This window comes from Hippichthys cyanospilos, chromosome 3 (genome assembly GCF_059441005.1).
Source record: "Hippichthys cyanospilos isolate Australia breed blue-spotted pipefish chromosome 3, RoL_Hcya_1.0, whole genome shotgun sequence".
NCBI classification, from domain to species: Eukaryota; Metazoa; Chordata; class Actinopteri; order Syngnathiformes; family Syngnathidae; genus Hippichthys; species Hippichthys cyanospilos.
Window position 1 is genome coordinate 26,383,244 of NC_142371.1, and position 27,382 is coordinate 26,410,625.

The window sequence follows — 27,382 nt, forward strand, 5'->3', positions numbered from 1 at the left end:
GGTGAGTCAACCAAGGCGTGGAGGAATCCACCAGTGACTTCCACTCAGTCAGCAAAGTTGCAGTGAGGAAAAACCGGAAGGCTTAACCTTGGGGGTAAGATACTTTCCCCTGTGTAGAACTCAAATAAAAGCCTTGACTGCGTGCCAGGAATAGTCACAGATGTCTACCCTCTGCACATTATCATCACCCATGCCAAACAACCAAGGAAGGGTAAGGTCTTGGTGAGCCGCTTTCGCCCACCAAACACATGCTCATTTTTCTTCCACTAACACAACATTGACACCAATTTTGAGAACATGTGCTTGTGCATGGTTATTTCCTGAGAGGCTCTTCATTGCACAACACACATCAATGAGGCGCACTCCAAACAAGGACACAAGTCCATACAGGGGCTCTTATCTCACACTTGCTCGAGCAGCGAGGCTCTGTAGGGCTTTTCTAGTCTCTTTTATTCTCGTGACAAACATACACATTTTATCAATGGCCTTCTGAGGCGGCGGACTGAGTGTCGCGGCCTTTCTACTCTCGTGTGATGTGCGGTGACAGACAAACACACACACACATATTCACACGTAGTCGGAACAACAAGGTTGGAGGCATGTCCTGACTGTCAGCATATTGCATCATTCCCCTGCAATATATGCAATATGCAATTGTTTTCCTATGGTTTTTAAAGCATAAAGCATGTGCGAATTGTGTTCATTTTTAGCTGCTCAATTTCAATGTACTGTAGTACCACCTTGGGTCACCACATGCCAGGCAGCACTGAGCTTTACAGGCTGTAAAGTAGATGACCTGAGAATTAAAAGAAAAGGCAGAGAAGGTTCCCAACTCCCAAGTTTTAGAAATAGTAGCAACATGTTAAATGGCCACCATCTTTGTACGATTTTCTAGCATGATTTGCGCAATTCAAATCCAGCCGTAGAAGCCCATAAAAAAATTAATTCACAAAACAACAATTGATTGGAAAAGGCGAGTTTCCTTAGTAGAAGATACAATGTAGGAAGTGAGGAAAATACTGAGAAATTGTAAAGTTAAACTGTACTAATTTACTCCTGTTTTGGAGGCCTTTTTTATGTTTTTGACCAGGTTTTTGTTGTAACATAAAAGGATACCCCCAAAATGCTAGGCTGCTTCATTCCATTTTCTAAATTTCCTGAGTTGTACTCGTGTTGATGTTGATTTTACAAACACATTTGAACAGATTTTTTTTCCCTTTTTTTTCCCATCCTTGTCATGTTGCATATAATAGTTGTTTCTCTCACATTGCAGAGACAGTATGTACTGTAGTTCATATATGTTGCTGCTTTCTGTCGGTTAACATATCAGCTGTTTCAAAGTGTATACTTATAATTAAAAACACTTATGTGAGTTTCCATTACCTTGCTCAATGGTGTCACATTATACTTATGGTGGCATTTAGATAGTGGATTGTCTTTAGTTTTAATTTGGTTTAACCTTTTGGTGGTTTTGATATACAGGATTTAACTTTCATGTTTTATGTGTACAGTATATGTCAACTGGGAGTGACAAGCAGCTTGAAGCAAACGCAACTTTGCCTCTTATTAGGAGAACAGGCATCAAAACATACTGTACGTTGCATCAATTGTCTTCATAAATCTAAAGGGATGCTAAACCTATTGGGACATTATAATCTTTTTGGAGGGGTTTGGCCATGTGACACTCACATGTTGAGTGTGAATGGTTACTTAACTGCGTCCTGAGCACATGTGTCATTTTCAGTCAACAGGAAGTGTCAAAATTCATCCATCCATTTTCTAGAGCGCCTTATCCTCACAAGGTTTGCAGGCTTGCTGGTGCCTATCCCGGCTAACTTCGGGCAGTAGGCGGAGGACAGCCTGAACTGGTTGCCAGCCAATTGCAGGGCACACTGAGAAGAACAACCATTCATGCACCCAAGCAAGCCTAAGGACAATTTAGTATGTCCATTACACCTGCCGTGCATGTTTTTGGAGTGTGGGAGGAAGCCGGAGTCCCCTGTGCAAACTCCACACAGGCAGGCCAGAGACAGGTGGATTCAAACTCAGGTCCCTGAACTGTGAGGCAGACGTGCTAACCACTGCTCACTGAGCTGCCCTGTTGTTACACATTTGAGGTGAAAATCAACAGACCCCAAACAAAGTCAACCTACATAGCTTTCATCTTCTCCTCCAAATTTGATCAAGCCGTGTTGTTTATTTCTCTTTAAGAAAGGAAAACATTGATTCTAAGAATTAATAATCTCATCTTTGTTCTTCTCTTGTGTAGTAGAGTACCACGACAGGAACCGTAATGGATTTGCCTGTCACAAGGCAAAATTGTAGGCCATAAAGTATAGCAATCAGTCATGCTGCAGGAGGCACTTTAACAACTTGCAGACATACAATCACATCTCTTTTTATGATGGGCCTTCTTTGATCGACAACAGAGGGAGATTGGATTAAAATAATAACAAAAAACACAGAGTGTATTATGAAGATAGTGGTTTGTCTGTGGTGAAAATGTTGCAGCTGTGGGAGGGAATAGCATATGCTCGCATTGGTTTGGCGTGGATGACATGGAAAGTGAGGAATAGATGGAAGAGGTTTCAGCTGGAGGGGACAGTGGGGGGCTAGCACATAGCCCTGGGGATGTCTAAGCGTGTACAATGCATGTGTGTTTGCATGTGTGTGTGTGTGCGCGCGCAGGCCCGAGGTAAAGCAGAGGATGTTGAAGCTGATTTGTTCTGATGGACTCAAACACAGACACAGACTCTGCCTGTGACTCACAGACGAGACGCAAGTATCCCTTAGGGAGTGGCCCAGGGCGCGTGTACACACACACACACAGATACACACGCGCTTGCCAGGTTAGATATCTGCCTGCGCGTGGATCTCATTCTAGCGGGAGGATAGGCATTATGCTGTTTGACTTGAATTCTTTTGAGAGCTGAGAGTTGCATCGTAACCTCTTATTGTGCCTTTAACTTTCCCTCCTTTTAGCGAATCTGTAAAAACGGGTTTTGGGTCAAACTGGGTTACTTTCTCACGTCTTGTTCAGTGTGACAGAGGCACGTATGAAAGCACAATGTCCAGTTGTGTTGTTGGCTATAGTGTGAGTCATGAATGGTGCTTATTGAGCGAGCCGGGCGCACGGATGCCTCCTCTCAGGGCAGCAGAAGTTTCGCAAAGCCACTTGAGAGTGCGCACACAATAAAGACGGATGATGAGGCGAGATGAGGATGCCAAAGCCTGCCAGTTATTGCCCCGAGTCTAATCTGTTGCCGTGTTTCCTCCCTGACTAACGGCCTGTAATCGGACATTAAAAAAGCGGGCAAAACACTTGAGCTGTCATTTTGTTGCTTTGCCGGAAATACGCACAAAAGCATATGAACGCACACATTTGCCTGCATGCTCACAACAAGATGGAGACACGCAATTTTACACAGTCACATTAAGGCGCACAAAGCGCCATTGGCTTAATATGAGCTGTGTGTGACGTCAACCGTATGCTCGTTATAATAGCGCTGGGAGCATCAAAGTGACAGATCTCACACACAGGCAAACACAATGAATTATCATTGGGTCATTTTGAGATCAAACCATTAAACACATTTGAATGCTCCTTTGTTATCTGCAGAAAATGGTCATGTAGTAATGTCGTTATTTGTTCAAAGTGGGTTCCCAAATTCGGCAGAAGTTTCCAGGTGACTGAGCAGAATGGGGATGATAATGAAGGTGGGATCCCAGATCACCTAGAAAGATGTGATGTGGAGAAATATCAAAATAAACAGCCTTTGTTCCTGTCAGACTCTCTCATTTATTGTGAAAATATACAGTAGTGTAATAATGAAACTGTAAAGATCTTAGTTAGAGGGGCCAAAATTTTGTACACATACAATTACAGATATATGTCACCTTTTTCTTCTACCTTGGGTGTATGTCATTTTGACGTGAATTTTCACACAAAACCTCAGTGGGTGTAACATGATATAACATGATATTTTAGACTTTCCTTAGTGTAATACGTGCATATATATTTGGCAGATTGTTAATTTAATTTTTTATCAAATTGAGTTTTATGGTACCATCATTTTTAACCAGGAAGTAAAAAGTCCTGTTTGCAAAGACGCCACCTACTGGGTGCCTGCCTCACCCTCTTTGTGACATGTTCAGTGCCGGCGGGCCACGAAAGTTGCATCTTGAGCCCTATCCTCATGAGGCTGATGGAGACTCTTCCAACAGCGTGAATTACGGGTTTTTACCAACATTAAAATGCAAAACGGCTTCAATACACCAATACCATTCTTCCTATCTAATCAGTTCCCGTGGGAACACAGTATTCATAATAATACTTTTGCCAGTGAGTGAATTATTTAGGACTGACATTGATTGTCCAGCTGTGTGCTCCTAAACACACAATTTGGCCACTTCAGTATTTTTTTTACATTAAAACGTTGTAGCTAATAAATGAAACGTTTCTGTTTACTTGGCTGACTAGGTGCAATTCGACTCAATTGACATAAAAAAAATCTGAAATTTTAAATACATATTTAGTTAGCAGTACGCAGAATGTTAAAGACAACTTGCCAAGTGAATATCCACCGTCCGCTCCAAAATATAAACATAAGCCAAAAATCTTCACCCTGTCATTTTCCACCCTGTCAGCCAACTGATCTAGAGTTTTTTTTGCTGTTTGCTTGCTCATTCTTTGCTTGGAGTTCATTTATTTAAAATAGTGTAGGAGATTTAACAGAATGTTTTTCTAACAATAAACTCTACTTAACAGTAATACAACAACAGAGGGCAACTTAAAATCTCAGATTTTTTTGGAGTAAAATTGAGAAAATCTGAAAGTCATAAGGCACTTTATGGTGGTGATAATAGCTCATGACTTTGAGGGTTATCCTTTTTGGCTAGTTTCGGAGATAGCCAAAATTGAATGCGTCTATTGTCCCTCATGGGTCACTGTAGGTGAGATGTGGGAACTGGCGACAGCGGGAGGATTCTTTCCATTGCTTTGTGGAAGTGGAACATTGATTTGCTTGGTTCTTTCCCGGAGAGAAAGAGACAGAGAAAAAAATGTTTTGGATGATGGGATCTGGAGGAAAGCAACAAAGGCTTAAGAGCTTGCTTGTCTTTCCACAAGAGGGAAACAAACATATGTTATGGTTTAAAACAACTTTTGAGAGGACTAATAGAGTGCTTATTTGCTAACATGCAATGCAGATCTGTTGTCAGAAGAAAGTACTTACAGCAAAGCATGCACGTGTGTATCAGCGTGTCTATGAGCAAGCTAATGGTACTGCTGGCGTATTAACGTCGTGAAGATGATACAACCTGCATCATTTTGACAATATTTCATGTCTACATTTTATGTTTTATAGTCTAAGTTCAGACAGGCACTTGGTATATGTCAGGATTGTTTTTTCCAAACATTTGATTGTCTTCTGCCCCACCCTGTTTAGTTATTTAGCCGTGGATGAAATTGATGTAATTGTCATGTGCATCAGTTTTGCTGCCCTCAGGTTGTTCAGTCCTTACAGTTGTGATCATCTACCCTCATCAAGATATGTCACCCTTCTACTTTTTTAACATTTTTAGTAGTTTATGTAAATTCTCATATTTAGAGCTGTCAACATTGGTTGATCAATTCTAGGCAAAATAAGACATTTCCAATTCATTTTGAATCACCAACTTTGATACATTTTTGATGATCAACATTCTTTTTACTCAAATTTAAACTGTACTTGGCAGCGCTTGACTTTCTTGGTACTCAAAACATCGCCCCATGAATTTCCTGACTGAGGGAGCACATTTGAGTCAGCATGATTTATCAAAATGTGACCAATAGGAACAGCAACTATGTCAGGCTGTCAGCATCAAAGTGTCCAATCATTTCCGTCTGTCGGGCCAGCCTATATGGAGCACTCGCGCGTTGCAAGCTAGTTGCTAATCTATGGTAGACGTCACCAGTAAACAATGGCAACAGGTGACATATTTCAACGTCACCATACTATTACCTTTGTTAGTGTCCTAAACTGGCGATTAAATGTGATTTCGTAACAACGCTGTGTTGTAAGGCGTGTCCAGATATTGTTTGGTCAACTAAGGTTTATTTTGAAGTTGGCTTTCTCTCCGTATTTCAGGCATGTTTTGCTGTCATGCAGAGTATTAACAATTATTGCTAAGATTGGCTTGGCATTTTTTTCTGACATGTACACTAATGAGCATGCAGAAAGAAAATTCTTTGAGTTTTTTTTTTAACCAAAGTACGTACTTGAATTACGTGAGGATTTGTATCATCTGTAATCAATTGACACTTATTTTCATAATTGAGTCATTGTTAAACCAAAAATTGACCAAACACTCTGAATTCAACCTCTTAAATCTAGTTGTTTATACAGTCCATAATGAAAATAGACAGCTTATATTTTATTCTCATCAAACTAAAATGTTTGGAAAGCAATAACTGCACCAGCAACCAAATCTTCAAATCAAAGGTTTGAGAGTACGATAATAATAGTTATAAAAACAATAATAGTTGAAAATCATTTTCTGTCTTATCACCAAACAATTCCAAATCAACAGCAATGATTGGTAAAAATAAAAAGCAATCAAAAAAAGAAAATATAGTTTCATGCATTTTTTTTAATTTAAGTTATTGGTGATTATTTCTAAAAAATATTCAATATCTTACTCGTATTTTAATTTAGTATTTGATATTTGATTAGTGCAGGTTTACTTAATAACGTGGTCCTTTCATGTATAACGTAAAAATTCTACAATAGAGAGATTTTCCGGGCGTTGGTCACTGACCAAGGAATCAAAAATAAATGTTTGGAAGAAGTAATGCAAAAATGACCTCATTTAGAAAACGAGGACATTTTGAACTAAGTGCTGATGTTCCGTGTGTCCACTCAATATTTTTTGAACAGATAGACAATGTGTGTCACCGGTCTGACAAATTGTACCTCCGCCACACTCTAATATTTTCTCCTGCATTCCTTTCATCTCTTCACTAGTTTCTTATTTCCCCGGCATGACTTCATGAGTGTAAAAGCAAACCCAAGATGTAGTTTTATTGCAGAGCAGTCTGCTTTTAGGTAAATATTTGCAGCACGTGTCCAAAGTGAGGAGCAAACCTGACCACTTAGCTATCCCAAGAATGTACTGCATCATCACTTCCTGGCCCGATAACGCTGGAAAAGCCTGATTCCTATCACCCGCTGTGTCGTAATCGCCCCCGTTGATGTGTGTGCGTGAGTGAGGAGCGCAACGTGTTGTGTCTTCATACCATAATAGGCTTCCCCGAATAACTGTCCCATAATTCTAAACATGTGAGGAGATCCAGCTGGCTCTGGCCTCAAAAGGAAGAGAGCACGGGGGAGACAACTTTCCGCGACGCTCACCTCTCCCTCTTTCGCCGCTTCAAACGCTCACTTGGCTGGACTGTGCTTCACCTTCTGTGTCAGACTGAAACATTTCCACAAGGAATTCCAAGTATCCTCCAAGATATCTTCCTGATTCCTAAAGGCTTTAGTAATATGCTCATCCCGTCTGGATCTTCCGCCAAGAAACACATCAGCACCACTTTCACAGCCCTAGGAGAGAGACGCTTGGCCCGGGCTGATTTTACATCATGACTGTGTGGCGGGGGAATGCTGTCGTAATCCTGGCCGTGCCCAATCACGAGTGATGAAGTCCAGTGATGATGCTGAGCTGGCGGCCACACACCCGGGAATACCACACAGGCAACAGAATCTGTTCCGAGGGTGGGATGCATGATGATACGGACGTGTCGCCGGGATAGTTAAAGCAAGAAAGATGGATACCCTGCTGATGGTCGCCATCTTGTTAAAATTGAAGTACATGACACCCTGTCCTGTCATCACTGAGCGCCCCCCCCAACTCCTCGCGTTTGGGCTTTATCCCAAGCAGACCCACATGCTTGCAACGGGAAGGGAAAGTGTCTACCTTGTCAGGAAACTTTCCGCACTTTACTGTTTAACAGAAATGCAACTGACAATATTTTCCATCATGGATGAATCTGTAGATTATTTTATTGATTCATCTTAATAGGATAGTCAAATAGTTTTCAATTAATCGTTGCGGCTTTACTGTGTTTAGACGACACAAACCCAGCTGGTAAATGGCTTCACAATTTTGTGTATCAAAAGTACTAGTGCGTGGGTGTCAAACTCATTTTTATCATGGGCCACATTGTAGTTATAGTTTATGTCGGAGGGCCATTGAGAATGGGAAATGAGATAGATTTTACACATTTTGAAAACAGAGGCCGCAAAATACTGTTCAAAAGGGGTAGTGGTAACAAAAAAAATGTGTAAAAGTTGTAGAAAACATGCACAATTTGCTATTTTAGGCAGAAATTTTAAATCATAACAAGCATTTTGTGGGCCATATTAAATGATCTGGCCCCGGGCCTTGAGTTTGACACCTGTGTACTAGTGGTATCGGTACTTGGTATTGCTATCGATGACTACTCAAGAGTTGAGCACTCGAACTGGTATTGATCTGGAAAAAGTGCTATCAAACATATGTAATATTTTTCAAAATTGAATAATTGTTTAGAGACCTAAAATGTCCACGTGCATAAAATTTCAGCTTCTCGTCAGGAAATATCCTCAGATTTTTTTTTTTGTCCTCTATGAAAGTAGACTGATTAACATTGGGTTGAATCAGAAAAAGACATTTGAATCACCTGCACTTACTTTGGAAAACAATGATCATAACTTTTGTTGATTATGATACAAGCAAATCATTTAAAAAAAACAAAAAACTTCTGCAATGGCAATTTAAAAAGTTTTTTTTGCTCATTCACTGCTAGCCCAGTTAAAATGATTTTTTGACGTCTATAGCTGTCAACGGCAGTGAATGTGTTAATAAAAGGATGGAAATGAGAAAAAAAAAATATTAAAACAACCCTTTGTTGCAACCTTAAAGAGAATAGCACTCAGGTCAGGGGGCTTTTGATTTAAAAATATGCATACTACCTATTTTAATTGTGCTTTTAATTGGTGTAGAAAATGCATTGCATCATACTAAGAGCTGCATTGATTTCCTTCCCTCAGTCCATTTTCCATACCATTTGTCCATTTGTCAACTAAGGTGAACTGGAGCCTACCCCAGCTGACTTTGGGTGAGAGGCAGTTGAACACACTGGAATGGTTGTCAGCCAATCACAAGCCGCATTGAGACAAACAACCCTTCACATTCACAAAAACATCATATGCAATTTTATTTTTCCCCCCATTAACTTGCCATCTGTGCGCATACATTGAACACATTCAGTGTTCCCATCCCACTCCAGAACAAGCCACCTGAACATAATCAGAAATATTTCACACTCATCGCCATTTACCAATTGCTCATTCACTCCAATTAGAGCGCTCGCACTCCACGGAGGACAAGGGCTAAGCGAGTGCTTTGGTGCGCGCTCGAGTATTCAGCCTCTGGAGTGGCGTGTCCATGAAAGACTCTTCTTCCTCCACTTGGCGTGGAGCGAAGAGTGGCGCGAGCTGGGGAAGTGAGAACTCGCATCCCCTTCACAGCGGTGAGAGAGAGCCACCGGGTCAGCGTAAAGTGCTGCTGGGTGCTATTACTGTGAAAAGGACCCCTCTCGGGGGGTGTCCTTTCAAGCATCTGATGAACATGGCGCTACCGCCAGCCGCGGCCAACTCGCGCCCGCGTGTATGTACGTGTGTTACAGTCAGTGCACTCGTTTGTACAATGTGTTGCTGGGTTGGTTTGCGCCGCTGAAACCAGAGCGGATATGTGTGACATTCACCGCGTGAGCATGCATTTACAGAGCGATGCATGAGTATGACAGACTAGGATATTATTGGACAACAGTGTGTTTGCACTGGACATGAATAGCAACATGGATGATATTAGTGGATCAAGTTCTGTCACACACTATGCGGCGTACAAGCGCCTGATTCAGCAGGTGCCCCGAGCCCCAACACACCCTGTAAATGTTCTGTGCTATTCCCGCTCTGTCGAGGATTGACTTGTGGCACACTGACCGAACATATGAATTAGGGATGTCCCTAATGATTTTTTCATTTGTCATTTATTCTTTGAGTATTTCTTTGATTAGTTGACCAAGTGTGATTATTTTTATTTTTTACATGAAAAATAGCTCAAGCGGATTCCACATAACCTCATAAGCCTTTTATATTATTATAGTATAAAGACACACACATAACTTAAGAAGTCGTGTATTTTTATCCATCCATTTCCTAGGGCCGCTTATCCTAACAAGGGTCGCAGACTTGCTGGCGCCTATCTCAGCTGGCTTCGGTCAGTAGGCTGGGGACACCCTGAACTGGTTGCCAGCCAGTCGCAGGGCACACAGAGATGAACAACCAATCACACCTAAGGACAATCTAGTATGTCCAATTCACCTGCCATGCATGTTTTTGGAGCGCGGAAGGAAGCCGGAGCGCCCGGAGAGAGCCCATGTGGGCTCGGGGAGAACATGCAAACTACACAAAGGAGCCTGGCTCCTCACATCCACTGGCCGGAGCCATTTGGATTTGAACCGGGACTTTTAAATTGTGAGGCGGACGTGCTATTCACTGCCCCACCGAGCCACCCCGTATTTTTATTTAATACAGAAAAATTGAATCCTAATTTTAATCAATTGCGATCTAACTTTAGATAAAGCAGATGGCACATATGTATTAGGTTGCTACATTACTTCTATGATATCCATGAATTGTGACCTTGTACTGTAGAACGGTGTCCCCAATGACTAGTCCGCGGCCCAGTACTGCTCTGTGGATCAACTGGTACCGGGCCGCTCCCAAAATGATTAACTATTTCCTTTTTATGTATTATCTGAGGTTGGAAGATATTTCATTTTGAAAAATGAAAAAGAAAGGTTTTAACAGGCAATACCTGGACTCCTACTTAAATATGCTTTATAAATAAACTTTGACTTGACTTGAAATATTGATTTATCGCAATAAGGAGTTTGAGCATTACTTTCTTGCCAAAAAAGGTGAATCTAGTATTCTTGGATATTGCGAATGACAGCAGCCTTAAAATGATGTTTGAGATTTCCAACATCCTATCTTTATGAAGCGGGATAGATGGTTGGATGGATACTTGAACTTTGAAATATGAAACCCGTCACCCATACTGTGGCTAGTGTCGCTAGCGGCTAACATGCTTTCTCCTGAGAAACCAGACGATAAACGTACAGTACCTGCACAGACGTTGCAATTTTCAGTCATCCGTCCATTTCCACCAACAAAATGTCGTTCCTGCATTTTGACCACGTGACGTGACCTTCCCCCACATATGTCTCGAGATTTTGCGTTGATTTTTCTTTGGTTATGCATGTGCGGATTTTTTTTTTTCAGGCTTGAGCCATGCGCTTTATGTGAGACATGGCCAAAGTCCACTTTCCTACCGGTACTCGAGTTTTTGACTGGAAGCCTAATGGCCACTGTTCTAAAAATAGCTCTTTTGCACAATTGAGATGGACCCTAAGGTGGCTTGGTGGAAGAATGCTTATCACATCCGCCTCACAGTTCAGAGAAACAAGTCCATACCCAGCTTACTCCCGCCTTCCTTTGTGTAGTTTGCATGTTCTCTCTGAGCCTGCATGGGTTCTCTCTGGGCACTCAAAAAATATGCATGGCAGGTGTATTAGACACGCTAAATTGTCCTTAGGTCTGATTGGGTGTGTGAATGGTTGTTCGTTCTTGTGTGCCCTGTAATTAGCTGGTTACCAATTCAGGGTTTCCCCTGTCTACTGCCGAAAGACAGCTGGGATAGGCACCAGCAAGCCTGTGACCCTTGTGAGGATAAGCAGCTCCACATAAGGGAGGATGGATGGATATTAACCCTATTGCATTGCAAAATGTAATATTGTGTGCTCATGATAAACTTTAAATGAAACTTTAAAAACATTTCTTCTACCTTTAGGAGTGAAATATGTCAATGCTTTTTGACCTTTGGGTCTGAATTTTTCAACAAGTAATGCATGAGTCTTATCGACAGAATCTGAGCACAAGCAGAAGTTAACGTATGTTATTGTTGGATGGCGCAAAAACAGTTGCAGTCTCATTGGACTACACAGGCTTCTCTGTTCACGACATCCATAAAATACCGAATCACTCTAGTTTGTATGCGCATGGTTGTTTACAGCTTCAGAGAAATGACAGCATACACTTCAAATGATCAAAGCCGGCATCGTTGATATATCTCTTTAGCTTACCCCGTGATGAGACAGGTCATGTTCCTGTCGCATTCGCGACCCATGATCATATGCAACAAGCCAAATAATGAAAGTGGAAGTCTTGCACATGAGGCTGTCCAATTTACGAGCAGATAAGAAAGGTGAACGGGTTTAATGTGTCGTTTGTAGACGATCAAGTTCCTGTAGCCACCAGTTGAATGGACAGGTGGTGTGATCATGTTCCAACGCGCATGCTCGTGTGTGTACGTGCTCGTGGACGCCATGCGTGTTATACAAGCATATAATTATACTTTGCCACGGAGGCTTGGTGGAACAAGCCACTCGTGTGCACCAGAGGTACACATGCACACGCTCAAACTGGATCATGACTTGGCTTCATACTACTTTTCCACCGAGGGTCAGTCTTAGTTCACGTACAAAGGGAGCGTTAGGATCTGTGTCACAGAGTGTGTGTGGACGTGTATGCGTGGATACGTGTGCGCAAGAACCCTGCTCTGGTTTTATTTTTACGGTGGGCTCAGACAAAGGCCTTCAGTCAAACTGCTCTGAGAACGGGCCTTGGGAACATGACCAGCGGCTGTTGCGTCACATTCTGTGTGGCTGTGTGCCACTGTGTTTTATGCGTGTGTGTGTGCGTGTGTATTGGAGAAAGTATCTGTGAGCGAGTGAGAGAAAAAGACTCTCCAACTTTTTCTTGTAAAATAGTCACTTGTTCAAGTTAGAAAGCAACAAAGAAGGGGAAAATTCTTGAAATCCTTGCCAGATGTGTCTCTCCAACACACGCATGTACATTTGCACGAACGCGCACACAAACACACACACAGTCTAATAGTGTGCTTTTTGCCAAAATGTCGACTATAATGCTGGGACAGACTTCTGTCACACAAACAGAGAAAGACAAGAACACACACACACACACACACACACACATGCCTGCACACACTTTCACTGTATGTCAACAGATGTTGTGTGATGTCATAGGAAGCTAGGAAGGGAATTGATTTGAGATCTTGCACATACGCAGACAGGCACACAGTCTAATGGATGTATCTTGTCAAAGAGGTCACACAACAAAGATGTGATGTCAATGTTTGTACCACACAAACATAAGAAAACACACAAGCACATGCATCATAGTGAACAGGCATCGTGCGATAATGTGATTACACACATAAGTGCATACACATGCTTGCCAAAATGTCCACACAAAGTGTGATGTCAACGGCTGTGCCACAAAATACTGAAAGAACAAGGACATATGCTCACACTTTCGCTGTACGCCAGCAGACATTTGTGCGATGTCAAAGAGACTTCGGATGGCATTTAATTTGTGCGTATGGACATACACGTAGATGTACAAAGTCTGACGGACGTTTCTTGTGAAAAAGGCCACTCAATGAAACTTGAATATCAAGGGTTGCGCCACACGAACCCCAGAAGACAAGAATTTACACACACTTTCACCGTACGTCTATAGATGATGTTGTGCGATGTCGTAGGGAGCTAGGAATGGATTTAAGTTGCGGGTATGGACATACCCAGACATGTACAAGGTCTGATGGGCATTTCTTGTCAAAGAGGTCACACAATAAAAATGAGATATCAAGGATTGTACCACATGACCATTCGAAGACAAGTACTTACGCATACGCCTTGTATGCTCAATAATATCGTTTTAAGAGGAAAAAGTCAATTATTATAAAATGGGGAAATAAAAGGTGTCTGACAAGACAAAACACCCTGTCAATATTTGCTCTCTGCTGTAGTTGTGTGGAGGTTTCCTAAACCCGCCAGGGGAACGGGGGAAGCCTGCTCTGTTACATCACACACACTCGTACATAAACCCACAGCATCAGCGTAATCTGTCCCACATCTCCACAGCCGCCCGCCCCGTCTTTCCTTTCTTTCTTTCTGCCTTTCTTCCTGTACTGTTCAAGTCTTTCTTTCCACCCATGACGTACTCTGCCATAATGAAGCCGTTAAGGGGAGTCTGGTTAAGTTTGGCTCTTGCCTTCATGGAACTGTGTGTGTGTGTGCGCGTGTCCGTGTGCGTCTGTGTATGTGGAGGTTGGTTAGTGATGTGGTATAAAGTGACACCACGCAAAGCGACTATATTTACAGCGCGCCTCTGTAACACAGAGCCTATTTATAGGCAGCAGATCTTTTCTCAGCATCCGCCGCGCATTGTTGCGCCGTCACAAACACGGGCATCAAATGGCACCAGTGAATGTGCTCGGCGCTACGCTGCCAAAGGCAGCACGCCTGTCCTCCAGCGACTTCCTGTGCACATACAAGTAAGTGCACACGCACGTACTCTCAGGACTTTCCCTCCTCTCTGCTCAGTCAATTCAATTTTTATCTATTATTGTCCTCTACAGATCCTGAGCGGTAAAGTGTACGCGCAAATACACTAGCAGAGTGTGAATGTAAATTCCGTTCATCTGTTTTGGCCTCTCCCCCAAACACATCAACCAACTTTTAACTAGAAAAACTTGTGTATAATCTTATATTTTAAAGCTGCTACTAATTATTACTTTGATATCGGAATAATCTGTCATTTTCGTCGATTAATCCCCGGGAGTCCAGGGATTTAACACAAGCCTGGCCTTTTTATCACACAATTTGAGCTGACTTTGAAAGAGTCATAAAATCATCAAATATAAATACATATTTCCTTTCAACCCCTCAAAATGCTCCATTGATGTTGAGATTGCCATTGAAAGGATTCATGCAAAAATCAGGGGAAACGCATGATAAAACTTCAGGTTTTCAATATGTCCAAAATTGACAATATTTCCAAATTTGAATGGCAGTAAATGAGCCTGACATGGGCTAAATTTGACACCTATAGGGTGTACCTCTTGACCTCTCGTTTGCAAGCATTTAGAAGGGACAGCAGCATGGCATACTGAAAGTCATCATGTTTTGACAGTCAATGCAATATTTTTTTGCATGCTTTTCCTTTGACATCATACGTCAAAAACATCAAAAAGTCAGAGTTGGTTCAAAATTTCACCCAGGGGTTAATCTATTACTGTATATTCTGACGCTTGAGTGCTCTATATTGGCTGTCGAAAGCAGTCCGATTAACTTTCAAAGGCATTTTAAGAGACACAAATGATTCAATTTGATGCTGAATGCTTGACAGTTGCCGCTTGCATTGACCACTTTTGAATAGATTTTCTGAAACTACTCAATCTTAGGAAAGATCTCAGCTGCGAATGAACGTTTGCACTCTCGAGTGTTAATTTTTTTGCAGTCTGTTCAGTAAAAAGAAAACTGGAAAATGTATGTTCGGCTTCTTTTTCTATTCTCGTTTTATGTTATCGTTCTCGTGGACTCAATCTCATGAGACATCTCGTCGTGCCTTGCCCAATCCCTAAATCTTACTCTTATAAATAAAATACCGGTATGTATTTTTTTTAAATGTCCCATGGCTTCTTCCCGTGGTAGGTCATGACAATAAAAAAAGTCTAAGTCAAAATAACACCACAATAGTGGCGTGAGCTGTCCAAGTGTAGTAGCTATGTGGGGACATCAGAACCAAAGTGCCGTGACCCCTGAAGTGGCGCTGTTTGTTGGTCCCGAGCGCGCTCACCAGACGGCTGGAGACGCTCGCGCTCAGCCGACTGTGCCGGAGTCGCGCTTCCGAGCAAGGTGCGTGTTTACTCAACAGGGGTGTTAACGTCAGTCGAGGAAATCGATGTTTATCCTTGCATGTGTCGGGAGCGCAGTGTGTATAACCCCCCCTCGCCCGTCTTTTGCTTTGCCACCATCTCCCCGCTGTCCCCAAACACACACGCTTCTCCAGACGCAGACGCAGAAAACGATGGGCTGACTCAGCTCAGGCTTTCCATTGTAATGTAAAAATGGTGGGTGGTGTGAGAGCGTCACACAAGATGATTTTAGCAACGGCATATGACGATACTACGCAGAAAGAGAACATCGCCGCTTTGTTTTTTTAATTCCGCGCCGAGGGCGTCCCCTCTTCCGTCTTTGCGGCCACTTTCCCAGCGCTCCCTCGGGAGTCTTTCCCAGCTGCCGCCTTTCGTTGCGGTCCCAAACCGCGGATGACCATCACGGCGGCCCGCATGCTGACATCACCGGCCGGGCCTCCACGCGCAGTCGTACGCGGCCCGGCTCGACTCTCCGTCTCTTGGGACGCCGCAGACTAAATGTGTGACATGATGATGTCTCCCTTTGCAAGTTGGAGTTCCCAGGGCCTCGGAGACGTGGTTGGCGTCAGCGAGGCTTGTTTTTGAGAGCTTGTGAAAGCCTGATGTGGCTCAGAGTGACACACAGGAAGAGAGCGAGGATGTCTGGTTAAATCATTCAGAGTGAAAATTGCTCATCTTTATCTGCTGATTTTTTTTTCAGCTAAGTATTGTTTTCCCATTGTATTGCAGTTTGTCATTCAGTGTCCATCTATGTTGCTGTACATAAAACACACACACGCTATACTGCAAAAATATGTGGTTTTGTTTATAGCAACCATTTTTAAAAGAGTCTTTCGATATTTCTAACTTTCCGCAGTGGAATATATGCAAATCAATTACATTTGGCACACTGGCGATTGAAGTTCTCAGTTGCATTTCTAGAGACTACCCCAGCGGAGTGAATGAAGTGGCCAAAAGTAATCATTTTACTGACACCGCAATAAACTGGATCAGCAACAAACCAAAACACCTGTCGAGAGACCGTACACGGTCAACGTCCGTTCCTTCTATAAATCGGTCGCCGTGGGAAACCGGTATTCGTAACAACGGTTCCGCAGGTGCTCCCAAACACACGTTTTCACCACTTTGACATTTCCTACCGTAAAATTAATAAACATTGCTCTTTACACGGCCAACTCGGTGTAAGACTTCCTCCCCAACTGAAAGCAAAACTAAAAGACGTAGATAAGGTTGGCATGTATTTACTCTCGCACCAACCTGTGAGTCTTATTATTTACTACTTCTTATCTGCTCGAGCGGGGCTAGTGCAGAAAGTGCAGAGTAAGCAAGGAATGCCTAGAAATGCATCAATGAAGGAAAATAACACTTTGGGTATTTACGGTAACAAATCAACATTAACCTGCGCATTTTTGACGCTTCCTTCCCTAACACACCTAGTTCAAATGATTAGGATCATTTTCAAGCTCCTGCAGATCTTAAATAAATTGCATCACTAATGCATCAGTATGAAGCTTAACGATTTACAGAGGAGTCACTAGAACACAGTCTTGCAATAAACTATTTTTTGAAGTTCCAATTAATTTACTATCAATTTAAAAAGAAACATACTTTTCTTATCATACCATTAAAAAAAAACATTAAATGAGAATTATTGATACTTTCAGAAACCTTGTTAAAATCACACCTACCCCTTTAAATGCCCTCACGCACCCCGAGGGGTACTTATACCCCCATTTGAAAACCGCTGCGTTTATAGAAAATGGGGTAAAATAAATTCCCTACCATTCTAGTTCAAATGGATTTTTGACATTTATGGTCGTCAATGGTAGTGAAAAAATTATTGGATTTTTACGTTTTACTGAAGGTTTTGAGGCGCAGGTTTCCTTAAATTTGTGGACGGGCCCTAAGGTGTAGTTAACGTTAAAAAACAAACAATCCACCGTTTGAAATCCTAATTTGAAACTTTAATCAGTCTTGACACCATGATTTCAAAGCCCACTTTGAAAGGCCAACTATGGCTTGAAACTCAACCTTAATTTCAATTCTTACCCCTTTTTCAAAACCATAATAATAATAACTTTTATCAGTATTAGAACACTTGTCTGAAAACCAAACCCAGGCTTGAAAACTTATTTTCAACCCATAGCCCTTTTTGAAAACCATAATTTGGAACCTCACCAAATTGAAACGATAATCTCAATCCCTAGTTAGAACTTCATCTAGGTATGAAACCTTTATGTGACATTTTAACCATTGTGTGGAAAGCCTAACCCATCCGTGAAACCTCCCTTCGAATTTGAAACCTAATTGTCTAGAATTCAAATTCTTCTAAAGACTAATAGAACGGTTTCACTGCCTGCCCTAGTTAAAATGGACTTTTGACCTCTAATGTCATCAGTGGCAGTGAATGAGTTAAGAATACATCAGACTTGTCATGTCATCTACAAACTAATTACAGTTAATCCCAAAATTAGTTTTGATTGACACCGTCATTGACGTACTCCTCATATTGTTAATATTGCGGTTGTACTTAGCTGCATGACAAGAGTTGTTTTTAGTATTCGGTGTAACTAAATCAGGCAAACTTTCCGTAATGTGAGATTAGTGCAAAAATAAGAGAGCTTGTTACAGGGTCGTTGCCTTCGTTTTAGCTGAGTGGGTTGAAGTGGTTATGCTGTTGTCCATTTCGTTGTTGATGGTCCACCCACACAAGTGTTTTCACTCATTTCATACCTCTTCTTTGGACTGTTGAGTGTATACACGGAGTGTTGGATTATATTGTTTAGTGTTCTCTAGAGGGATTTTTCATGGTCCCTAAACAGCACAGTGCTTAGTGGTACCTCAACTTGGGAATTACCTGATTGACTAGTTTTTGGTGAGTGCCAGCTCTTGTTGCACAACAGCATCGAGCAGCAGTTTGGTGTGAACAATTGAAAATAGAGAGAAAAAAAAGCCCGGGTACTTCTCCTTTTGTTCACATTCCCGTACGAAGTTTAATTTAACACAAAAACGTTCAACAACCAAAAAGATGATATGATTGGTATTGAACAACAGCTAATGTGGTTGACAGGCCAACCTTCCTCGTCAATCATCCACATACAGTGTGTTTGTGTGTATGTGTGTTTTTATATATATATATATATATATATATATATATATATATATATACTGTATATAAATAATCAGAGAGAAAGAGAAAGAGAGGGTGTGTACATATGTTGATTTTGATAGAATTAATGTCTTAAAAATAGTATAAAATACGTCTTTATGATTAAATGAGTTAATTATAGATTTTCATTTGACAAAAAGTGAACGCTTGATGTGCATTCATCCAATAAGAAATTGCTTGAGGAGGAGACAACAAATACACATGTATCGACAAGATTGCAGAATTTACACCTCCCTGCAAGTTGTTGACTGTCTGACACTTCATATGTCGCCTTTGGCCACCCTGCTCTCCGCTTTGCAGGAAGTGTCTTCACAGCCCTGTCCGTCAAGGCATCGGGGCCTCTGGTGCTCACATCGCACCCCTTGAGGTGAACACTTTTAGTTCACAACTCTGTCTTTATACAGTAGTGGCGGGGAAAAAAAAGAAAATAATATTGTGAGGTAAACGGAGGAGGCAGAATGGGGGTGGACAGAAAGAGCCCGAGGGCATCAGGTTGTCCTGCATCAGGCTCGGCTCAATCCGAGCATCGATCTCATCAATAATAGAACCCCAGTAGCCGTGGGACTACTGTATATTCAACATGACATCCGATGACAACGAAGATCCAGCGCACGCACAGATTTCACCGTAATTTGTGTACCGCCTCGTAAAGTTGTGACTCACGCCGGCAGAGCGGTGTAACTGTGAATTTGCGTTGTAGGTGAAAAAAATAAAAATAAAAACCCGGAAAGGTCACTGCCGCGTTCTCACAACAACTTGACGTGGAATCAAAGTCATTTGTGTGCGCCTGCAAATCACTGACTCACAAAAGAGTCATCAATATGAAACACCCTCATAAATGAATTAGCAGAGCACGCTAAACACATAAAGCTCCTGTGATCCCTTGTATTTCTCGACGCCTTAATAATAAATAGAGAAACTGCTCAAAGCTAATACACACACTGCCCCTGTCCCTCCTCATCAGTCATTCACCGGAACAAATCTTTGTGAGAAAAATCTGCAAGTTTGCATTTTTTTTTCTCTCCCAGTAGAATGCGTCTTTGGATTTGCTTTACCTGACTCCTGACATGCATTCATCCATGCAAGCAACTGGTAAACATTGGCGCCGAAGTTACTTTATACTGCACTGAAGGTAAACACTTTTGCTTCATACAGGAAAGATTTAATTATGTATTCCCCTTCACTGCTTTTTGGGAATCATGTTTATGTTACATTTTTTTGTTTGGAACTTCTGAAAATTTTTTCCCAATTTCCTATTTATTAAATCAGTATACTATGCAGTATGCTTAACTTCCTGGAACCCACAACATTTATTTTTCTTGACCACAAAGTAGTATAGAGGCAATCAAGCAGCACTCCTGTTGGTGACAGACAATTAGTACACTCTATTTTGCCTCAGTGCGACAGAATTCTTGGAACAGAAATTAAGTTTTGGAGAGCTGGAATTTTTGGAGGCTAGACCGACTAAGTTGAAATTGCACATTTACGACTTCCCAGCAGTCTGGTATGCACCATCTGTAACTGGAAATTTCTAATACATCACAGCATTTCATAACAATCCCCAGATAGCATGAAAATGTGCCCAATTTCGTCTGAGTGATGATATCGAAGGCTGTTGCATGGTTATTGGACTCTCAAGTGTTATAACTTGTAGAACATTGCATTTCTGTACACAGTTCCACATTTTGCCTTGATTTAAAAAATATAGTTTTTGAGTGGAGGGTGCTGCTATAATAGCTGCAAAACTAATGTTAGGGGCTTTTTTGATTCAAAACATCCTGAAGAATAGTGTTAAACAGTGATTTATAATTTAGTGCTAGGGGTCTAATTTTAATGAGATGACACAACAAAGAAAAGTAATAACCATGACTTGCTTGCTTATGTGTTTTTACTGAGAGCGGCATAAGTGTGAATGCTTGATTATGTGTATTTAAGAAAGTGAAAGAACCATTAAGAGTACTTCTCTATTATATTTTGCCAAGCCTTCCATTGGGAAGAGAAATTTTTTTGCCCCCATCCTCCGACACACACACGCACACTTACACTCACTTGACGTGCGTGTTCATACGGGTTACACCTTAGTCTAAAACCGAAAAAAATAACCAAGTGCATCAAAGTGCCTTAAACACTGCATTAAAAGAAAATAAGGATAGGAGATCTGAAGACAGATCTCAGATATATATATATATATATATATATATATATATATATATATATATATATATATATATATATATATGGACCTTCGTCCATGCTAATGGAGAGAATTACAGGGCGAGTTCATTTTACATGCAAATGAAGCACAAGTATATGCAAATCCACTGGCTTGGCAGATTGACTTTGCTGGTAAAGTGGAGTTGCAACATATTTTAAGGCTTCTGGAGGATCATCAAAGAATATTGCGTGTTGCATGATGTCGTGTGGTTAGGTAACTTAATTCTCTGGAGGCACGTGGCTGACTTAAATGATGTTTGGTAAAATTAAATCATTACCAGAATAATTTAGGCGTCTAGTGTATCTGTGTTGACAAAATAGTTTTTTTAGCCATAGATCTTTCTCACATGTACCATGTTGATAATTGCACAGTTTACAGTGAGTATGACAACATGATTCATGCTTCATGTTTGCTCTCTGCTGTCCATTCACAATATTGACCTATTTTACCACATTTTTTTTTTACAGCGTGGGTAGATTTTGATTCAGCGTAACATGAGAACAAGCCAAGAAAATGACTTATCCAAAAAAAAAAGTTTGATTCTTTATTATAGCGTAGATTTTGCCCACTCTGGGGAAATTTAACTTTGTTAATAATCTACTTATTTCCAAATTTTCAGCTGTAAAAATATATTATTTTATTTGTTTATTTTATCTATCTATCTATCTATCTATCTATCTATCTATCTATCTATCTATCTATCTATCTATCTATCTATCTATCTATCTATCTATCTATCTATCTATCTATCTATCTATCTATCTATCTATCTATCTATCTATCTATCTATCCATCCACCGGTTATTGTTCATGTTGTGAAGAATTATTTTGATAATTTAGTATTTTTGTTTACATTTAAAACTTTTAAAAATACTTCTTTTTCACTTTTCCAGAAATGCGCTCAAGACCACCACCAGGCCCACCTGTTTTCTAAGCTTGGTCATGTGACCTTTGCAAGCTGAGACGTGACAGGTTAGTTCCTTAGCCCTGCATACGTGTGATACAACTTTTTTTTTTTGCTAAAAATGGCTAAATAGATTTAGTATACAACTGGATATATCTAAAACAATAGAACAGCTCATGAGTTTTTTGATTCATAAAGTCAGTGCTTGAGGTTATTAACCTTTTTTTCTTCTTTAAGGGCACATAAATCGTAGTTAGCCACATGGTGCTTGCGTAGGCTAAACTGATTGGTTATTGCCTCAGGGTGGCCTGAAAGGGCTATCACACAAAAAGGCTAAGGGAAGTTATCAGACTCTGTTAGCGTACTCTTTCAAAATGTTTTTTTGTGTTTTAATGCCATTTAAAATATAGATAAAATGTGTGCCATTTTCATTCATTCAAAACGGAATCATAATTCTTCAGTATTAGTAATGAATTGAGTTGGACACTTAAGGTACACCACCCATTTAAAATTGCTTTTTGTTCATCCAGACTAGAACCTATCCCTCATGTCTCCCCTTGCGAAGCTGCACAAGGACTGGAAAATATAGTCCCCTAAAAATACACTTCCAAACAGTCGCACCCGGGCAAGGTGTCTTTAATATTAGAAAGCACAAGGCTGATACCTGAGCCACGTTGGCACAGAGACCACGCTCAGATCTGCCACATGTGCGCACCCCCCATGATCCACCCTAACAGCCTGCCGGCAGGTCATAAGCATCGCGGCCCAGTTGTCGACGCATACTTTGGTAGTCACACGGGCATCACCAGGCGTGACGTGGCCCTCAGACGCCGGGGGGAGGGGACACGCATGTGTGAGGGAAAAGGTCAAGTGCGGCCTACGTGAGCAAAGCTTACTCAGCTTGTGTTTCGTTTGCTTATTGTCTTATGCCATAGAATAGATGAAGTCACTTTGTGAGTGCTTTTCAATTGTTGTCCAAGTATAAATAAAACTAGTGGTAGCTATTTAGCTTTTCCCTTCGACAAGATCTATAGAACATCAATCATCTCTCTGTCTCATTCAAAGAGAGTGACAGGCAACAGAGAGTCCAACAATGGAATTTGTGTCCAAAAGCTAATAATCAAATTAATTTGATGGATGTGTTGGATAGATGGAAATGAGCTCCGCTGCATTTGGTGCAAATAACAATTTGATAGCACAGAAGGTCATGTCTGTCGGCCGATATGATGGTTTCGACATGCTGGCATTTGTAGAAAAGGTAAAGGAGATTTGTATCTATTTTGCATGACATATTTACAGTATATACATATTGTACATTGGTGATCATTACAAATTACACACATTTACACAGTAAAATGTTCTAAATTGATTATTGAGAATTTTAATGGATTTTACCTTTTTTGTGGTCCAAAGATGAAAAGTTCTGATAACCATAGAACCCAAAATCCATTAAATCCTTTTCACTCGCACACCATGAATCCAAAGTGGCAAAATGGCTCCCAGGCACATTTACAGTATCCCTTTATTTCTAGCTATTTTCAAGGTAAATAGTGATATCAAAACGAATATAGTATTATTGGGGAAAAATCTTTCTTTTGGAAAGTTCTTTTAATTAGCTCAATTAGAATGACCTTTTGTGTGGACTAGTTTTGTTTGACTTGGATCTGCAACTCAATACTATACCATCGTGTCTATTGTGACAATCTGGCACAATGCAAGCAGACAGTATTGTAATAGTACATTAAATCCCGTCCGTGGGAGGATCACTCATTTCCCACGCACTAGCACGTACACTTGACTTGACCCACATACTGAGCGCACATCGCAATGCATGTGGATTGCAAAAAAACACAGTCAGACTTTACAAGCTCTTCCCCACTGAACAACGTGCTACACCCACTGACTAATGTCTAGTTGGCATAATCCCCAAACCATACCTGGACACCTTTATTATGGACAGGACTTGTATCTGCAGCAACTTTGTAACGTATCTTTTTCAAGATTTCACTTTGAAGTTGTAGAAACGTTGTGTTCATAGTGGACTTTAGAAAGTATATTATGGGTATACTCTTTAGAATACAATTTATAACAGCTGTTAGAAATGCAACCTGTGTAACCACAGATCTGGTCAGTATATTTTGGATTTTGGAGGGATTTGATGCAATTTTGTTGATGAGTTGTAAAGTTTCGTTTTGCCAATCGATCAATGGCAGCGTTGTTCAGAGCTCCAAAATAAGACATGAGAACGAACACAAGCTTTGCACTCCAGGTTGTTCTAATCTGCCTCTGTTAATAATCCAAGGTTTATCACTATATATGCAGTTGGAGTTAATTTTTTGAAAATCCAATGTTTTTTGACAGGAGCAGGTGGAATGATTGAATATTTACCGTCATTTTTATTTTTGTATTTTTTTAGATATGTTTTTACCAATGCATTTCAATTGAGATCAATTAAATTGAAAATTTGCTGGTTCAGTCTCAATCCCGCCAAGATAGTAGAGGTTGCCCAAACAGTTAAACAATAAACATGTTATTAAAATACAATGGCTAGATATGTGATCTGTTATCTCTTTTTTAACACCCTGATCAATGATCATCTCCAAAACCTAATTTATAGCTATACAGTACATCATTTCACCCCCCCCCCAAAAAAAAAAAAATTCCTAGTTTGTTTTAAGAATTCTGAGACAAATGAAAATCCCCTAGTAATCAATTTCGTATGGTTTTATAGAATGCATATTGAGCAGGTATTCTCCTTTGTGTAGGCAGACTGGCGGACTAGAATCTGGAGCCGTGCAGACTTTGCATGTTTTGTCCTCGCCTGCGCTCTTCTTGTCCCGTCTCCTCCCACATTCCAAAAGATGTTCGTGGCAGGTTAATTGAAGACTTTAAATTGTCCGTAGGTGTTAATGTGAGTGTGAATCATTGTTTCACTATTTGTGCCCTGCGACTGGCTGGCAGCCACTTCTGGGTGTACCCTGCCTCATGCCCAAAATCAGCTATGATAGACAATCTGCAGCACACTCGAGACCCGAGTGAAGATAATTGGTCCAGAGAATGGATGGATGGATGCAATAATCAATTTAAATGAAGAGCTCTCAGAACACGAAACAGCTTTCATGTTAGTGACATAAGAAGATGCTGTACTTGTGTTGGGTCTACACTTGGAGACATTGAGCGGAAAACACCTTTTTGTGGTTTTTGACAATTATTGCTAATGACTGCCAAAAACCACAGTGCTTTGATGGATACATTTTCAGTTGGGCTTTACGTATGTCCTCTTAAAGGATGGAACATCTGCCGTCAACATTGACACAAGCTTACCTTGTAAACAAATACGACCTGCGTAGTATGCGCAGCATCAAACATTTTCCACATTTGTTTTGCCTTAATGGATTATATTCATTCTTACCCTTTAAATATTTGCAAAGAATACCCTATTTTGACAATGTGACAAAAATTCACAATCTTTAGATGTCACTAAACTTCCTTGGGATTTTCGACAATTCACCTGGAGCCACCATGTCACTGCCACAACTTCAGCGTTGCTCTGTGGAACGAGAAAAACCTTCCAAAGATGGAACCTCTGCAGCTCCAGTATTTGCCATTCAGGCCTGTGTAGTTGTAGTAAAAAGTAAAAAGTACATTGTACCCCTGGAGTTTGCCCAAAGGCGCCCGAAGGAGTCGTACACCATTAGGCACAACGTTCTTGGTTCTAATCACGTGAATGCATCAGGGGGGCATCACTTGACCAAACCTAGAGTACAGGTGAGCCGTGATTGGTCTTTACATGAACTTTGAGCACGTGATGTCATTTTCAGTTGACAGCACTTGACATGATGTGTTGTTAAATCTATTAATTGTACATGCCGAATAATTCAGCTATCAATTTAATCACAGATGAAATATTTTTCTGCCATTGAAAATGGCTAAAAAAGGTAAAGTATCCCTTTAATCTTCGGGGAAAGCAGGCACATCTTTTCACCTAGCCAAAACCATCCCTATCACCTCGCTTATCACCTAGGCAAAACAACTCGGGACTTAGGGAAAAATTCTTTTGTATCAACGTACAGAAACAATCTGGCGTTTCAACCGAAGGCTGAAAGGGAAGGTTTGTCTTTGAGCAGGACAATGACCCTAAGCTCACAGCCTAGTTACGGCTTTGGAGCAACGCTGAATGTTCTTGAGTGGCTCAACCTGAGCCTGAACAGATTCCGGTTGAATATCTCTTTAGAGACCTGAAAGTATCTGTACACAAACACTCCCCATCCACCCTCCTTGAACTTAAGTGATGCTGCAAAGAACTGCCCAAAGGTAGGTGTGGTATCATCTTCCAGTAAAAAGGAGGCTGTAATTACTGCTAAATAAAAGTGTATGAACAAAGTATTTTATAGGCTGTGAATACTCAAGGCCTAGATACACCAAACCGACATCGGCCAAATGTGACCGATGCTGTCGGGCCAACAGCACACGCGGGCCGCCCTGCGGTGACGGCGTGAACGTCAACAAATTGCGCTAGAAAAATGAGGGAAATTGCACCGCAACAGGAAGACAGCGGCGCTCACTATTAAGCATCTTCTGCGTATGCTAGAGAAGTAAAGCTTGGTTCATGTTTGATATATGAATGCTCCTGCACGGAAATGAGATATGTGGAATCTAGCCGGCACACGTTTTGCAGCATTTTATACTCGCATGAATCCGCTTTTCTACTGTACTATAGGGGGCAGTAAAAAGCATCTACAGCATACAAACAACACCACCTTATAACAGAGGTAGAGAATCCTAATTTTCACAAAAACAACATGTTCACACTAGCGTATCTCAACAAAGAGGAAGAACGTCGCTTTTTTTACTACAACAAAGGAAAAATAAACTTGGGAAATGACAGCAGGAAGAGTAAAGAGATAACATGTGAAACCTATGCGTGGCCGAGCAATCCCTCTCTCAGAGTTGTTGACATTTTGGCCACGGTAGTCTTTATCTTCTGAATCATACGAGTGTTAGGATCGGCTTGAAGGCTTCGTTTTCTGCTCGGGAACTTCGAGGCGCTTTCAAAATTTCACCCGTGAATTTCAACGCGTACAGGGCAGGCATCCAGAGGGGCGTGTATAACCAAGGTTATAAACAAGCATGCACAGTGGTACGCAGGTACGCATAAGCGACAGAAACCACTGATGTAACGTCGGGTGCTTCATTTGGGGCATTT

The 27,382-nt window shown here is 41.1% G+C and overlaps 1 protein-coding gene across 5 annotated transcripts in view; it reads left to right on the plus strand.

Annotated features, from left to right (window-relative positions):
* Positions 1–27,382, plus strand: part of LOC148426578 (alpha-1,3/1,6-mannosyltransferase ALG2-like) — a 68,815-nt gene that overhangs the window by 26,996 nt on the left and 14,437 nt on the right. For 4 of the 5 annotated variants that reach the window (XM_088411210.1, XM_088411209.1, XM_088411213.1 and 1 more), the window contains one exon: positions 22,166–22,244. The exons of the other annotated variant lie outside the window; for it this stretch is intronic. The gene's annotated coding sequence lies outside the window, so the exon portion shown is untranslated. The remainder of the gene's footprint in view (positions 1–22,165; positions 22,245–27,382) is intronic. 5 annotated transcript variants of the gene reach the window in all.